The sequence below is a fragment of the Camellia sinensis genome, chromosome 10 (assembly GCF_055761805.1).
Source record: "Camellia sinensis isolate YWXY chromosome 10, ASM5576180v1, whole genome shotgun sequence".
Classification (NCBI taxonomy): Eukaryota; Viridiplantae; Streptophyta; class Magnoliopsida; order Ericales; family Theaceae; genus Camellia; species Camellia sinensis.
The window spans coordinates 181074459-181091737 of NC_138970.1; positions in this window are offsets into that span (position 1 = coordinate 181074459).

Here is a 17279-nt window from a genome sequence, read left to right on the forward strand (position 1 = left end):
TATTTATTAATTTTTAAAAATATTTTTTCATAAATTTTTTACTTTTTAGATACATCTAAGTAAGGTACATCTAAAAAAGTAAAAAAAATATTTAAAATTTTAAAAATATTTACTAAAAATAAAAAAATACAAAAATTAAAAAACTTAATTTTTAAAAAACTTACTTTAAAAAACTCAAACCAAACACACTGATGAGTACTGTTATTTTAATTCATAGTCTTCATGTGCTGTTTGTCTAACACCAAATGGACTGTTTGTCTAACACCAAATGGACACACCACCAATTTAACATGTTGGATTTACTTTTTAGGGTAATATTATATAAATAAAATTTACATATAAAAATAATCACATCAATTGAATTCACAATCTTAAAATTAAGGGTAAATTACTTTTACCTTCCTTGACATTTCTGATAAATACATAAATCTCTCTTGTAATTTTAATAATTACAGAAACCTCTTATACTTTACCTGATAATGTCAAGATTTTCCCAAACTGTCAATTTTGCACAAACGACGTTACTTTCCTATACAAAATAACCATATTACCCTTTTATTTAAGCTCGAAAAGACAAAAATACCCTTTGATTGTTAACCATCTCTTCACCATATTCAACTTTTTTCTTTTTCTTTTTTAAATTTGTTTTTTTATTTTTATTCTCGCTCGTCAGATCAAAACGAGAGAGAGAAGCTCCTCTTCGCCGAAGCCATTGGGGCATCTTCTTTCTCTACTCCTTTCCGTCGTCTGTCGTTTTTTGTCCGCCACCTTGATGGTTCGTTGAACTCACCAAATATAAATCACTAAACTACACCAAATTCTTTTAGAATAATGGCAAGTCCAGATATCGATCCATAGGGACAATTGTGAAATTAAAATAATTTAATTTTTAAATTCATAAATCAATTTTGGTTAAAAATATTTGAGGATGCTATGATTAAACAAGAATTAAATGAACTTGAATAATTAAATTTAATATTAAAATTAGGGTTTGAGATATTAATTTTTAGAAAAAATCTTAAGGTAAAGAATTCACCACTAATCATATGAACGAGATTTAACATCGGCCATCAATTGCAATCCGGTTTGAAATACCCAATATTTCATAACTACAAGTTTGAAATATTGATCAAGAGGGTCATCGCATTCAACGTACAGGCTCGAATCATCCCGAGTAGTACGAGTCGTTTGCTCTAAACTATGGTAGCAACACGACCCGTCTCTCATAGCATGACTCGTCTCGTACTTTGAATACAAACACAAAGAAAACTAATGTATAGAAAGCATTAAATAATCACAGAGAGTAAAATGCTTGAAGAGATGAAAGAAACAATTATTAAAAACTTCTAAATCATGCATACATCCATTCAAACCAATTCACAATTAAAGCTTATGAAAAATTCTATTACATGGCTAGGGTTTCATCAAACCCTAGAAAAGATGACTAGCCACTCATGGAGGAGTGGGAAGAGGAAGAAGATGAGGAAGAAACCCCCATGGAAGTGTCCTTCAAGCTTTAAGAGAAAATCCTCTCTTTAGAACCCTAACCTCTCTTTTCTCTGAGTTAATTTTTCTTACCCTAGGTTTGGCTATTTTTCTTTCTTTTATTCTCAGCAAAATAGTTTAAAAATTCTGTGCACGCATCCCTAGGTGGGCCGCACGAGCCGTGGTGGGCTGTACGTGCGGTGAAGCTTGGCCGCACGTGCGGTGGTCTGGCTGGCTCAGATTCTTCATTTCTCGCACGGAGGATCCGCTTTCGCCCCCTTTTTGATTGAATTTTCATATTTCCTGCCAAATTTATACAAGTGCACGAAACACATCATCTCCACCAAATAAACAAAATTGAAAGACTAAAAATGTAACTTAAGTGGCCTCAATGTGATACATTTCGGCGTACATCACACCCCCCAACTCACATTTTGCTAGTCCTCAAGCAAAACAAAAGAAATAAGAAAAGTAAAATACTCTCAGCCACTTTCGTAGGGATCACGATTGCATTTAGCATATACAACAAGCATTTAAACCACAAGGTTACCCCAAGTGGACGAGTATCGTCTCGTGAAGGTCTTCAGAAATGATACCCACAAACATCAACATATTCATATCCGCTCAACAACAATTAACCACACTACTCCACACAACAACCAACTTATGTGCCACTACAGTGTGATATTAAAACATGATGAGTCATTGAAGACACAGTGGACAAGTATGAAGGAATCTATTGAGCTAAAATCACAATTCAGTTAATAAAAAGTAAAGTCCCCTGTACTTGTGAATGCTAGTAGACACATCATTAGTACCCTAGGTGTAAAGTGCAATCTCCATATTAGTTAACTGTCCACTATAATAGCTCAGTGTAACTCATAATAACACTCAACATATATAGAAAAACTAAACTGTTGCAACCAAGATTCTTCATTTTTTTTTTTTTTTGAAAGATTGTGCAATGTCCTGATCCATTAAGCTTTCTAGTCAGCCCATGTAACAAGCATTGGGCCAATGACTCCCAAACCAGACGGTTTTAGGGCACTAGGTGTAGAGACACTCCTACGGGCTTAGCAACTCGAGTTAAAGAGGCAACGAACCCAAACAAATCAAGTGTTTTTTTTTTTTTTTTTAAAGAATCTTGGCTACTCATTTATTCTTTTCTGCAACCTTAGCCATTATCAATGATGTACACTAGGGATTGCAACCTTAGCCGCTATAATAGTGTGTTCATGTGAATTAAGGCATACTCATGACAAGTGTACTAATACCACAAACACAAACAACTACCCTAGTGCAAACATCGCATGTGAGTATTTACCCAATAAACCCTTTTTATACAAGCCCACTATGTTCCCCAATTAACATATACTCATATCATTACCATACTGGCACAACGTAAACATTAAGTGAAGTGGTGCAATCAAGTGCAGCAAGTACAAACATGAATGGTTATTACAAATACCCTTACCTTCGAACTGGAATATAACATTGTCTTCAATGTAAGCAATTGTATAGAGAGGAACTTACTAGACAGCGTGGGCGCACATCCAGCGAGGCAAGGACACCCAAACACACACTTTGAATTTTTTTTTTTTGGGCACAGTATAAAAGAAAAAGAAAAAGAAAATAAAACAAAACAAAATGAATAAGGAAAGAAAATAAAGGAAATATACAGAAATCACTGATGTGGATCCGGCGGTGGTGGGAAATGCTGCTCAAATAGGGCATGCATCAGTGTCCGAGTCTCGAACGCCTCATCATGAACCCTAGCACTAAGTTGATCAAACCGTTGCTCACTCGAATCCCGGTATGCATAGAAATCAGTTTGCAGAAAGGCAACTGACTGCTGATACCTATCAAATGCCGCCTGTGAGTAATCCCAATAAGCCTGATAGTCAGTTCAAAGATCAACCACAGATTGCTGAATGGCGGCTTGATTATCCAAAAGAGCCTAATATTGCGCCCTCGTCATACGGAAAGGCGGTGGCGCTGGCGTTGGTGCGGCGGCGGGGGGCTCAACTGGGGCATCATTAGGATTGGTCGGGGCTTCGGGGAAGAGTAGTGGAGGCGGCAGGCGAGCAGTGGTTTGGCGCCAATGGGTTTTACCATAAAATGTAGGCGGCGGAAGTTGAACCTCATTGGCCTGAAGTGGGTATGTCTCTTGGTCTTTTATGAGCACAGTAATGAGGTTGGAAAAAAGGAGGGCCCATGTAGAATTGCCCCGAGTATTGCGCATTTTGACTTCATTAAAGATTCGGTGCATCTGGTTGTAGATCAAAGTAGGGATGTCAACCCAAAACCCAAAGTCAAATCGATACAAGGCACGGAGGAAGTCCCCGTGCCGCTCTTCTTTGTGGCCAAGAGGAACGACATTCTTTTTCAGTACCACATCGAGGAAGAGAAGGCGGTGTGGCAAATTAGCCCGTCGGATGCTAGTACGGTTGTCATAATCTTGACGTCCCTCATAAAACTCAGTTACCAGTGTCGGGATGGTGAGTTCCCGAGTGAATACCGAGAAATGTTCTGCATTAATAGGGTCCATGGAACAGTGAAGGACCTCGGCAATTGAAGTTGGAGTGACCATTAACTCCACTCCATCAACAAGGGAGCAAAGAGCTCGCGGGGCCTCGTCGCTGATGTACATATGTTGATAAAAGAGTCGCACAATGCGAGGATATGCCGGTTCAGTGACGGTGCAGATGCCCAGGAGGCCCCGGTCTTCAAGTTGTTGAATAATCCACGCAGTGGTTTGATGGCAATAAAAGAAGTCCACATCAAAGGATGTATCACATGCAATTGGTTTGGTGGCCCAAGCATCGGTTGCCACATCTCTAAATGCAATGTTGGCATTGCGAGGCTGTTTAGGTGCTCGGCGGGATGATGAAGACATATAGCGGTTTAATGAAAATGCTTTACTTGTCTTGCGGGTGCTTGACGTGTAGACATTGTCTCGAACCTCTAATTGAGCTTTGTCTTTCTTTTTAACACTTTGGTGCTTTGCTTGCGAGTGTTTGCTTCTGTTTAAGCACTTTAGTGCTGCGATTTTTTTATTTTTAAAGCTCGGTTGCGCTCCGCTTGCACTTCAGTGATAGTTCCACTTTCAAACTCTCTACACACTTAGCAACACGAACGCATAAAATCCTAAACTAAAAATTAAAATAAGAATGTAACTTTAAATTAACTAATTTCGCCAGAAGTCCCTGGCAACGGCGCCAAAATTTGATGGTTCGTTGAACTCACCAAATATAAATCACTAAACTACACCAAATTCTTTTAGAATAATGGCAAGTCCAAGTATCGATCCACAAGGACAATTATGAAATTAAACTAATTTAATTTGTAAATTCCTAAATCAATTTTGGTTAAAAAGATTTGAGAAAGCTATGACTAAATAAGAATTAAATGAACTTGAATAACTAAATTTAATATTAAAATTAAGGTTTGAGATATTAATTTTTGGAAAAAATCCTAGGGTAAAGAATTCACCACTAACCACATGAACGAGATTTAACATCGGCCATCAATTGCAATCCGGTTTGAAATACCCAATATTTCATAACTACAAGTTTGAAATATTGATCAAGAGGGTTGTCGCATTCAACGTACAGGCTCGAATCATCCCGAGTAATACGAGTCATTTGCTCTAAACTATGGTAGCAACACGACCCGTCTCTCATAGCATGACTCGTCTCGTACTTTGAATACAAACACAAAGAAAACTAATGTATGGAAAGCATTAAACAATCACAGAGAGTAAAATGCTTGAAGAGATGAAAGAAACAATTATTAAAAACTTCTAAATCATGCATACATCCATTCAAACCAATTCACAATTAAAGCTTATGAAAAATACTATCACATGGCTAGGGTTTCATCAAATCCTAAAAAAGATGACTAGCCACTCATAGAGGAGTGGGAAGAGGAAGAAGATGAGGAAGAAACCCCCATGGAAGTGTCCTTCAAGCTTAAGAGAAAATCCTCTCTTTAGAACCCTAACCTCCCTTTTCTCTGAATTAATTTTTCGAACCCTAAGTTTGGCTATTTGTCTTTCTTTTATTCTCAGCAAAATAGATTAAAAATTCTGTGCACGAGTCCCTAGGTGGGCCGCACGAGCGGTGGTGGGCTGCACATGTGGTGAAGGTTGGCTGCACATGTGGTGGTCTGGCTGGCTCAGATTCTTCACTTCTCGCACAAAGGATCCGCTCTCGCGCCCTTTTTGATTGAATTTTCATATTTCCTACCAAATTTATACAAGTGCACGAAACACATCATCTCCACCAAATAAACAAAATTGAAAGACTAAAAATGTAACTTAAGTGGCCTCAATGTGGTACCTTTTGGCCTACATCACACCTCATCCTTCCTCCTTCTCCTTCTTCTTCCTCTACTCCCTCTTCTCCACCGTTTGTCGCATGTTTTTCCTCTTTCCCTCATCTTCATCTTCTTTTTTCAAAACCCTAATCCTAGATCTATGGTTTTAAGAGCGGTGGTGGGTAGTGATGGAAACAATGTTGGGTCACAATCTGGGTTTGGGGCAGTTGGTTGCAATATGGGTTACGATCAGAAGAGGGAGAGGAAAAAAAAAAGTAAGAGAAAGAGAAGGAGAGAAAGGTACGATCTTCTCACTCTTCAGCTACTTGCTAACAATCAAGTTCAGGCTATTTTTTTGTATTGAATCTTTGTTTGAGGTTTCAGTCAAGTCTTTAAAAGATTTAGATAGTGATATAGATTTGTGGTTATTTTTTAATTGGAATTTGGGGTTTTTTTTTTTTTTTGTGTGATTTGGGTTTAAATTAGAAAGGAGGAGAGTAGGCAATAAATGAGAGAAGGCAAAACTAAAACAAGAGAAACAGATGAGTTTTAATTGAAGAGCATGAAAGAGAGAGGAAAAGAAATGGTCATCCATGGGAAGAGAAAGGAAATAGAAGAAAGAGTAAGATGATAGGAGAATAAGGTGAATTTTTTTTTTTCCTTTTTGTTTCCATCTTTACCTTCTGGCTCAACTTCCACTGCTCACTGCCCCAATGTCTCACTCTTCCTTCCATCTTTTTTTTTTGCCCTCAAACCTTCCACGCACACCATCGTCTCTCTCCATCTCTCCCTCTGCCCACAAACCTTTTGTTCTAACCTCTATCTCCACTTTCTCTGTTCTTAACCTCTAACAAGCAACATCGAAATCAAGGCCAACACACTATATCTACAACCATAATGATCAAGAACTCCATGAGGATTGAGACAGCGGTGTTGAGTTTAATAGATCGAGAGGGTTTGAGGCATCGGGGATGAGTTATTTAACAGATTTGTGTAATGGGTTTGGTCAGTTGCATTTTACATTTATGAAATATATATATATATATATATGTTTGATTGAATAAAAAAAAAACAGAAAATTGAATCAATATATATCTCACATATATATACCCTTATGTATATATATTGTGGGGACATATTTTTTGAATAGCAACACGTGGCCAAGGTGGCATCGAAGTGCCAGCCGAGGTGCCACGTGTCCTTGACTTGACGCCGAGGTAATCTAGGCTAGGCCGAGGTTATCTGCGGAGATACCGGAATCTGAGATGAGCAGATAAGTTACAAGAGTCCTAAAATGAGGAAGGACTTCAGCCTGGATAAGGATAAAGCTCTTAGGAAGTTTATCTTTATCTATTTAAGTGTCCTGGATAGGCATTGAGCCAGAGTCCATTGAAGCTAGGCTTCTACAGGTATCAGGTCAATGTTGGTTATAAAAGTAAGGCTCCCTCGTGGGTCTAAGGTATGCTTTTTGCATTCTAAATAGTGAGTCAAGCACTTTTGCTATCTTTGAGAGATAACTGACTTGATCATCGAAGTGCTCCCGGGTAGACGAACCACTGCCGGAATCTTATCTTTCTGTGACAGGTTGTTCGGGCTTAATCTATTTTGCTGGTGCTCTCCAGCTGAGTGCTTGTTTGGCAGTGTGATCGGAAACTGACACACACAATTTGGCACCGTCTGTGAGAAAGAAAGGAGAATGGATGGCCAACGACGGACAAAAAGAAAAGGTCGGGGACGACATCCCGACTGGGAGTGGTATGCACTTTGATCCCAATGTAGAAGAGGATCATTGCAATGAAGAAACTCGGGATCAGAATCCCAGAGAGAAAGACGTCGGCCAGGAGGGCGACGTACCAAAGAAAACAGACCGAGGCGGGTATTATAACGAGAATGACCTCCAAGTATGGAAAGATAGATGCCTAAGAAGGGACGGAGAGATAAAATGAATGGCGAACAAATTGGCGAACCTACAAATGGTCGTCAATTTCATGATGCAAAACGTCATGCAGCCACCGTTCCCATTACAAGATACGCTGATTCCAGCGGCCAAGAAAGATGCCCATAAAGGGGGGCGAAAAACAGTTCCTGCAGTCCCACAGCACAACAGGACCAAGGGACATTCTCACCGGCCATCACGGGAGGACGGGCATGGAGAATCAACGAGAAGAGAATCCCAGAAGACACGTCGAACCAAAGAACCATGCACCAAAGAACATCGAGATGTTCAAGGAAATGAACCCTGTTTCAACACAACCAATGAAGGGAGGTCCAAAAGGACTCATAATGACACTACAAGTAGCGCACCAAAGAGGCTGAAATCCGATGATAGCCAAACTCCTAAACGGACCAAGGAGGATCTGAGGGATTACCTCCAAAGGAAGCGGCAAGATGCCGAGGTGACGTCCCCGGTCAAATCGAAAACGCCATTTTCGGTAGAATTGGATAAATTCGAATCCCCGAAAGGTTCAATATGCCGAGATTTCAGATATACGACGGTAAGTCAGGCCCTAATTTTCACGTCGGCTTGTACCTAAACTCGATGACACTATACACCGGGAATGAGCCGTTGCTTTGCAAGGTGTTCCCCTCGTCCTTCGGGGAAATTGCATCAGACTGGTTTCGCAAATTGCCGAAAAGAACTGTGAAAATCTGGGAAGGCCTGGTCGAGATATTTGTGGCCAGGTTTGTGACAAACAAACTACAGCCATTAAGGGTAGACTTCCAGATGGCTCTGAGAATCAGTGAGGATAAAAGCCTTAGGGCTTATGCCAAGAGGTACTATGAGATATTCAACCAGATACCAGGATGCAACCAAGAGGTGGCGGTTGTGACTTTTAAGAACGGCCTAAAAGATGATTGTTTACTTCGAAAATCATTGGCAAAGACACTGCCAAAAAGTATGGAGGAATTGATAGCCAGAATTGAGAAGTATACGAGGGCCGAGGAAGACACACCGGGGACAAAGGCGTCGAAACAAGAGAAGGGAAACGGCTTGCCGAAGCGAGGCCGAAGTAATGGCGGATACAATAAGCTAGAAACAGGATTAAGGGCTACGCAGGTAGTCACAACCATATTCTGAATCCTGGTTTACAAAGTCTTGGAAAAAATCCGAAATCAGCCCTATTACAGAGCACCAGTAAGGGTTTCGGGCGAATTTATGGGAAAAAGCCTTGGGAAACACTGTGCTTTCCACAATGAAGATGGGCATCTGACCCAAGGGTACAGAGCCCTAAAGGCATATCTGGAAGACCTGGTAAGACAAGGTCATTTAAAGGACCTTGTAGACGAGACCAGGACAAGGGAAGAGCAAGCAAGACTGCCTCAGGCACTGGCAGCACTGCCTCCTCCAGCACCACAACCACATGCAGGTGGACCTCGAGTGATCGATATGATTCACTCGAAGGTCAATGAGAACGAAATACGTGGGGAGACTCAGAAAGTAAAACACTTGCAACATGTGTACCAGGTCATGCAAAAAAGACCTAGGGCAAACAAGTGCCAGGGACTAGTGGTGTCCTTTACTGAAAACGACCTAGAGATGGTGTAGCATCCACGCAATGATGCCTTGGTAATATCCCCCTAGATTGGAGAATGCCAAGTGAAGCGCATCTTAATTGACCAGGGCAGCTCTTGTGACATCATGTATGTCAGGTGTTACAAGGAGCTTGGCCTTCACCAAGATGATCTGGAGTAATCCAATGGTCCAATGGTCGGGTTCAATGGAACGCCGACGTGGCCCCTAGGGGTAGTAAGTTTAGAGGTGCAAGTTGGCACCAAAAAGGTAAAAACTGAGTTCACAATAATTGACACTCCCTCCCCTTACAATGCTATCTTGGGAAGGCTATGGTTGTATGCAATAGGGGCTGTTCCCTCAACGTTACACCAGCTGTTGTGGTTCCCAACAGAGCACGGAATTGAGGAGGTCAGAGGGGATCAAGTGCAGGCAAAGAATTGCTTCATGGTAGCAACGAAATCCACCTGCAACATACGAGAAGCAGAAGCCGCAGAGATTAAAGATGAGGACATGGAAGTCCTAGATGACATCAGCAAAGAGCTAACCGAGAAGAGTGAAAAAGCCCTGAAGAAAATCCTTGTCCAACAAGGGGATGAGAAGCGCTTATTCCTTCTCGGCTTGGACTTGGCCGAGGAAGAGGAAAAAGAGCTAGAGGCGTTCTTAAGAGCAAACATTAAGATGTTTGCCTGGACACCATACGAGATGCCTGGCATTGACCCCGAGGTCATATGCCATAGACTGAATGTGGATAGGTCGGCCAAATTTATCATCTAGCAAGCAAGGAGGCCGACGTTGATGCATGTCGAGGCAATATAGGAGGAAGTGGATAAACTTCTAGAGGCCAGGGCCATTTAAGAGGTAAATTGCCTGACATGGTTATCAAACACGGTGGTTGTGAAAAAAAAGAATGAGAAGTGGAAGGTCTGTGTGGACTTCACCAGCCTGAACAAGGCTTGTCCCAAAGATAGTTTCCCATTACCTAAGATTGACCAATTGATGGATGCCACTTCAGGGCATGGAATGATGAGCTTCTTGGATGCATACAGGAGGTACCATCAGATAGCTATGTACCCCCCAAATGAGGAGAATACTGTATTTATCACCTCAAAAGGGCTGTATTGCTACAGAGTGATGCCGTTTGGGTTGAAAAATGCAGGATCAATTTTCCAGAGATTAGTGACCAAGATGTTCAGGCATCTAATAGGCAGAACAGTGGAGGTATACATAGATGACATGGTCGTGAAGAACAAGGAACCTGAGGATCATCTGGAAGACTTAAAGGTAGTTTTGACATCCTTAGAACATATCGGCTCCGACTCAATGCATAGAAGTGCGCATTTGGAGTTGGGTATGGTAAGTTCTTAGGATACTTGGTTACCAGAAGGGGCATTGAGGCTAGCCCCGATCAAAATCAAGGCCATTTTGGAGTTGGAGAGCCCAACATCGGCAAAGCAAGTGCAAATGTTGACTGGAAGGGCTGTAGCCCTGAATAGATTCATAAGCAGAAACTCTGACAAATGTAAACCTTTCTTCAGCTTAGTGAAGAAAGCCACAGATTTCTTATGCACAGAAGAGTGCGAAGTCACCTTGGCCGACTTGAAGAAGTATTTGACCACAGCTCCAGTTCTCTCAAATCCAGTACCTGGAGAGGAGCTGTTTTTATACTTGGCAATTTTAGAGTGTGCAGTGAGTGCAGTAGTAATTAGAGAAGAAAAGAGAGAGCAAAGGACAGTTTACTACGTGAACGAAACCCTAGCTGATGCTGAGACCAGATACCTACCCTTAGAGAAGCTAACATTGGCCTTAGTAATGGCTTCTAAGAAGCTGAATCATTACTTTCAAGCCCACAAAATTGTGGTGTTAACTAAGCATCCCTTGAAGTCCCTGTTGCAGCAGGGAGATTTGACAGGCAGAATAGCCAGATGGGCAGTGGTGCTGGGCCAATATGACCTGGAATTCAGACCCAGAACAGCAATCAAAGGCCATGTTTTGGCTGACTTCGTGGCTGAGTTCACACCAGGCGCCATCATACATCGGGATCCGTTGAGCCGAGGTATACGATGTCCAAGTGAACAAGGAGAAACCCAGCTAGGGAGAGCAAAACAAAGAAAGGAAGAGAAACTCAAGCCATGCAGCATTTACATCGGCGACTCCTTCCGACTGTTTATTGATGGGAGTTCAAACCGACAAGGAGTGGGGGCAGGAGTAGTGCTAGTATCTCCAGATGGGCAGATACTGGAACAATCCATTCGTTTGGGGTTTAAAGCCTCAAGCAATGAGGCAGAGTATGAAGCACTGATCGCAGGATTAAAGCTGGCAGTAGCAATGGAAGCTGACGAAGTAATAGTCTTCTGTGACTTCCAGCTTATCGTCAACCAGGCAACAGGCGAATACGCAGCCTGAGATGAAAAGATGTCAGCCTATGTAAAGGAGGTAGACGGACTGGTAGCCTTATTCTAGAATTGCCGACTACAGCAGGTTAGCCGAGATGACAACAACCATACTGATGCTCTGGCCAACCTAGCTAGTGCAATAAAACCTAGAGAGGCAATGACAATAATAGTGGACTACTTGTCAGGTCCAAGCATAGAACCACTGAACACAGAGCATGAAGCAATGTGTGTGGAAATGAGACCAAGCTGAATGGATGCAATAATAGTATTCCTTAAAGAGAAAAAACTGTCAGATGATCATAAAGAAGCACACAAGATCAGACTGAAATCGGTAAGATTCAACCTGACAGCAGAAGGACATCTCTACAGAAGATCTTTTACTGGACCCCTTTTGAGGTGTGTACATCCTTCACAAGTTGAAGACTTCTTGTATGAGACACACGAAAGAGTATGTGGAGGCCACACAGGGGGCAGGTCACTTGCTCATAGGGCCATTAAACAGGGATACTGGTGGCCCTACATGCAGAAAGATGCTGAAGCTTGTGTCAAGAAGTGTGAGAAGTGCCAGAGGTTTGCACCTTTGATATATCAACCAACAGCGGACTTGAACCCAGTGTCTAGCCCTTGGCCATTTGCCCAATGGGGCATGGATCTTGTTGGACAATTGCCTTAAGCAACTGGACAAAGGAAGTACCTACTAGTAGCAACAGATTACTTCACCAAGTGGGTGGAAGTTAAACCCCTCGCAAAGATTTGAGATGTTGATGTGAAGAGCTTTGTTTGGAAGAACATCATCACTAGGTTTGGGATCACAAGGGCAATAATAGTAGACAATGGTACACAGTTTGACAGTAAGCTAATCAAGAGCTTCTGTGCAAAGTACAAGATAAAGAATTATTACTCTACTACAAGCTTCCCTCAAAGCAATGGTCAAGCAGAAGCATCCAATAAGGTCATCTTGGATGGGATCAAGAAGAGGATGGAAGCAGCTAAGGGAAGGTGGGTGGATGAGTTACCCAGTGTACTCTGGGCATATTTGTAAGGCCCCGATGTCCCACATCGGGAATGGAGGGGGAGTTCTTAGGCTATAAAAGTAAAAACCTGGACCCTTATATAGCATCGAGGCCTTTTTCCAAGTGGTGAAATCCCTATTAGAACTCCCCAGTTAAGCGTGCTTAGGCTGGAGTAGTTCTAGGATGGGTGACCCACTGGGAAGAACAAATCCGTGCGTGCGTGGCCCAAAGCGAACAATATCGATGACGTGTAAAGGGTCGGGGTGTTACAAATGGTATCAGAGCTGACTCTCCGGAGTACCGAGTGTGGGCCCTTGGCGTCTCTCGGTGCATGTGGGCGGGCTTGCGAGCTGGCAAGCTACTGCCCGGGGACGTGCAGCCTTATGGGGGTGGATTGTAAGGCCCCGGTGTCCCACATCGGGAATGAAGGGGGGGTTTTTGGGCTATAAAAGTAAAAAACTGGACTTTTATATAGCATCGAGGCCTTTTCCCAAGTGGTGAAATCCCTATTAGAACTCCCCAGTTAAGCGTGCTTAGGCTGGAGTAGTTCTAGGATGGGTGACCCACTGGGAAGAACAAATCCGTGCGGGCGTGGCCCAAAGCGGACAATATCGATAACGTGTAAAGGGTCGGGGCGTTACAATATTGGATTACGCCGAGAAGATCAACTGGGGAATCTCCATTTGCCATGGCTTTTGGCACAGAGGTAGTAATCCCATTAGAGGTCGGCATCCCAGGGATCAGAACCCAGGGAATAGAAAATGGGACCAATGAGGCATTCTTAGCCGAGATCTGGATTTGCTAGAAGAAAAAAGAGATAAAGCAGCAATTCAGTTGGGGGCATACTAACAGCAACTTGCCAGGGCTTATAATAAGAAGGTTAACCCACGAGAGTTCCAAGTTGGGGACCTCGTCCTAAGAAAGGTCGTCGGAAACAAAAAGGATCCCAGAGAAGGCAAGCTTGGCCCAAACTGGGAGGGACCTTATAGAATCATCTCGGCCCTGGGCAATAGGGCATATCGGTTTGAAGCCAGTGAAGGCAAAGAGGTGCCAAGACCCTGGAACACTTGCAATCTGAAGTTTTTCTATCATTAGATTTCTTGTTTTTTAAAGTTCCTTGTTATTAGCCAAAGTAATAATAAAATCTCAGCTTGAGTTTTAAACTTGGGTAGTATGATTGACCAGTCACTTGGCGATGTTTCTGATTGAAACATGACGAATAACTTAGACTTATTATATGGTAGAGTTGAATTATACTTACATATAATAGAGTTGAACTAAGTTGGCGATGTTTCTGATTGAAACATGAAGAATAACTTAGACTTATTATATGGCAGAGTTGAATTACACTTGCATATAATAGAGTTGAACTAAGTTGGCGATATTTCTGATTGAAACATAACGAATAACTTATACTTATTATATGGTAGGGTTGAATGATACTTGCATACAATAGAGTTGAACTAAGTTGGCGATGTTTCTGATTGAAACATGACGAATAACTTAGACTTATTATATGGCAGAGTTGAATTATACTTGCATATAATATAGTTGAACTAAGTTAGCGATGTTATTGATTGAAACATGACGAATAACTTAGACTTATTATATGGCAGAGTTGAATTCTACTTGCATATAATAGAGTTGAACTAAGTTAGCGATGTTTTTGATTGAAACATGACGAATAACTTAGACTTATTATATGGCAAAGTTGAATTATACTTGCATATACTAGAGTTGAACTAAGTTAAGTTAACCCAGACTTGCTATATCAACAGAGTCAAACACAGATTGAAACTAAGGGCATTTTGATAAGATAAACAGAAGAACAAAGGCTGGTAAACCTCGGCCAATCTTTGTTTGAATATTACCTTGGCAACGAGGTCAAAACCACATGCTTAATGAGAACCCAAGTGGAACTTAAGTTCACATTAGGGGGTAAAGGGCTAGAGAATGATGTTTGGGAGTTGGAATTTACAAGCTAAGATTGGTTTAACACTTGTTGAAATTTTATGAAAAATTTACAAGTTGAAGTTAAGCCGAGGTTATGATTAGAGGAAGATTGGTTTAAACACTTATTGAAATTTTTGAGAAAATTTTATGAGTTAAGCCAAGGTTGTATTGAAAGAAGTACTTATGTACTTTCCGCGATTACCATGTTGCCAAGACTTGGAAGATATTTGAAGATATAAGTCCTGTTAAGTAAAAAGTAAACTGGCAAGTTGTAAATAACACTTGTGAAAATATTATACAAAATATTTTCAAGTGTTTGGCCAAGGCCAAGATAAACTGTTAGCGGGTATAACCGAAGTATTCCACATCGAGAAGATTACACAGTCAAGGTATGCATTGAAGACATGCAAATTATTCTAAGTATAGAATCATACAAGAGTAAAAAGAACACACATGCAATCACATTGAAAGAAGAAATTTGAGAGTGCATTCAGATAAGGAAGGAAGGCATTTTGGCCTAACAGTGAAGAATAATTGTTCAGATTACAAAAGTGGAACGTCGGCTGAATTAAAGCTTACATCGTTTCAAAAGTAAGAAAAAAAGTACAAGGTACAAAGAAAAACATCAAAATCGACTACTCGGCGCCAGCGGCGGACTGTGTCTTAGCCCTAGAAGACAGTTGGGAAGACTTTTCGACAGCCTTCTCAGTCTCGAGCTCAACATCGATCTCCTGTAGAGTTTGATCGAGGCTTTTCTCGACGATTGGCACCTCGGAGTTTGTTTTCTAGAAAGAGGCTTCCTTTGAGACCTCACTCTCTTCATCCTGAGTCAAGTCTAAGACTTGCTTATTCAGAGTTGGGGACTTGGCCCCAGCATCCATAGCCTTCCCAGACTTATCGGCCTCAGCTTCCTCCTCGGACTCAGTCTCGTCCTCAGATTGGCTTGGAGTCGGGGGAAACGGCAGGACGATGCGACTATTTTCTCAGAGAGGTGAGTCCTCGGGGACAGCCAACTCTTTTAAAGCAGCCATCCAACCAAGGGTGAAACCCTTGTTGCATGCCTATGTTTACTTGCTTTTTGTAGTCCTCATGGACATCGGCTGCCCCCTCTTCGTATGCTTTCTCATCTGCCGCTTTGATCTCGGCGTCCTTTGTGGCCAGGGCAGCAATAAGCTCGGCCTGGGCTTCAGCGGTCTTTACCTCAGCCTTTTTTTTTTCAACTTCGAGGACTTTGGCAATGACTTCAGCGGCCCCAGCCCTCTCCTCAGCCTCATCCCGAGCTTTCTTGGCCTGATCTATTAAGGTCTTCATCTTGGCCTCGGCCTTCTTAACGGTTTTCAGCAAGCTTGCAGCCTCCTTCGTCTTGTTGACCAACTCCTTCTTGATACCAAAAGCTTGCATCGTGAAGGAGTGGGCGTGTTGGATTGCCTAGAAGAAATGGACGAAACAAAAGTTAATAAAAACTCTAAGTATGGAAAAACAGAGTATGGAAAGTATTAAGTATTAGGGGCTTATTTTTACAGAGTGCTGCAACATCAGAGCGAAATTTTCATATTCGATGACCTCGGCGTTGCGGTTGAGGTCATTGGGAAGCAGCAAGGCAGTAGAGAGGGCAATGCCGACTTCGATGTCATCGGTGCTGTCACCAGCTCTGACTGGCTTGTCCTCAATTGTAATTGAGGGGGCCTAGGGGACATCGGATTTGAGAGAACTTGAGGTGGCAACAGAGTCCGACCTCGGCCTCTTTGACTTGATGGATTTGGATGGTTCGGCCTCGGCGGGCCTCTTCTCAGTGGCGGAGGAGGACTTCTCGCCCTCGGCCAGTTTTGAAATTGGCAAGGTATCCTCAGTGTCAATCTGAGTTTCCGTTGCCTTAGCTTGGGCTTTCTTCAGCCTTTTTGGCTTTGGTTTCGGCTGAGATTGCAAAGATAGAGATTGGACGGTAATGACGTTCGGGATGTCGGCTAGAAGATCATTAGCAACTGCCTTCTTGCGACCCATTTCGTCAGGGGAGATGGCAACAGTAACTCTAGTGCCAAGGCAGATTGCTGGTAAAGCTATTGGTGGGTTGGTTAGATCGTAAGAGGACGCCTCGGCGTTTTGACGTCTTCGGCTACGGGTCCTACTTGCTGGTGCAAAAAGTGGTGCTCAACGTCGGCGTTGGCGCTAAGAGGGTGGAATCAATTAAGGCGCTAAAGTAGATGGCTGGTCTGCTGGAGCCGAGATTGATCCTTGATCTGGGCGAGGTGAATAAATCGTAGCAGGAGTTGTAGCAGAAGGAGGGGACTTGCTCTTTTTGGGGACGTCGGGCAAAGTCGATCTATATGTTGGGATGAAGTTCAGAAGTAGAGGAGCCTTGTGCTGATTAACAAGCAAGTCCAGTAGCCTCTTGAAATCTTTACTGGGATAGAAGTTTTTTCGGAAGTCCTTTAGGGGCTGAGGAATAGCTGCAAAGACAAAGCGAACAAACGTTAGCACATACAAAAATATCAAAGAAAAAAAGACTTGAAAGCAAGAAAATGTGACTCTTGGCTCTTACCATCTCCCTTTCTGAAAACTATTCGGCTTAGGAGATAGAGGTGAAGGTCATCATCTAGTTGAAAC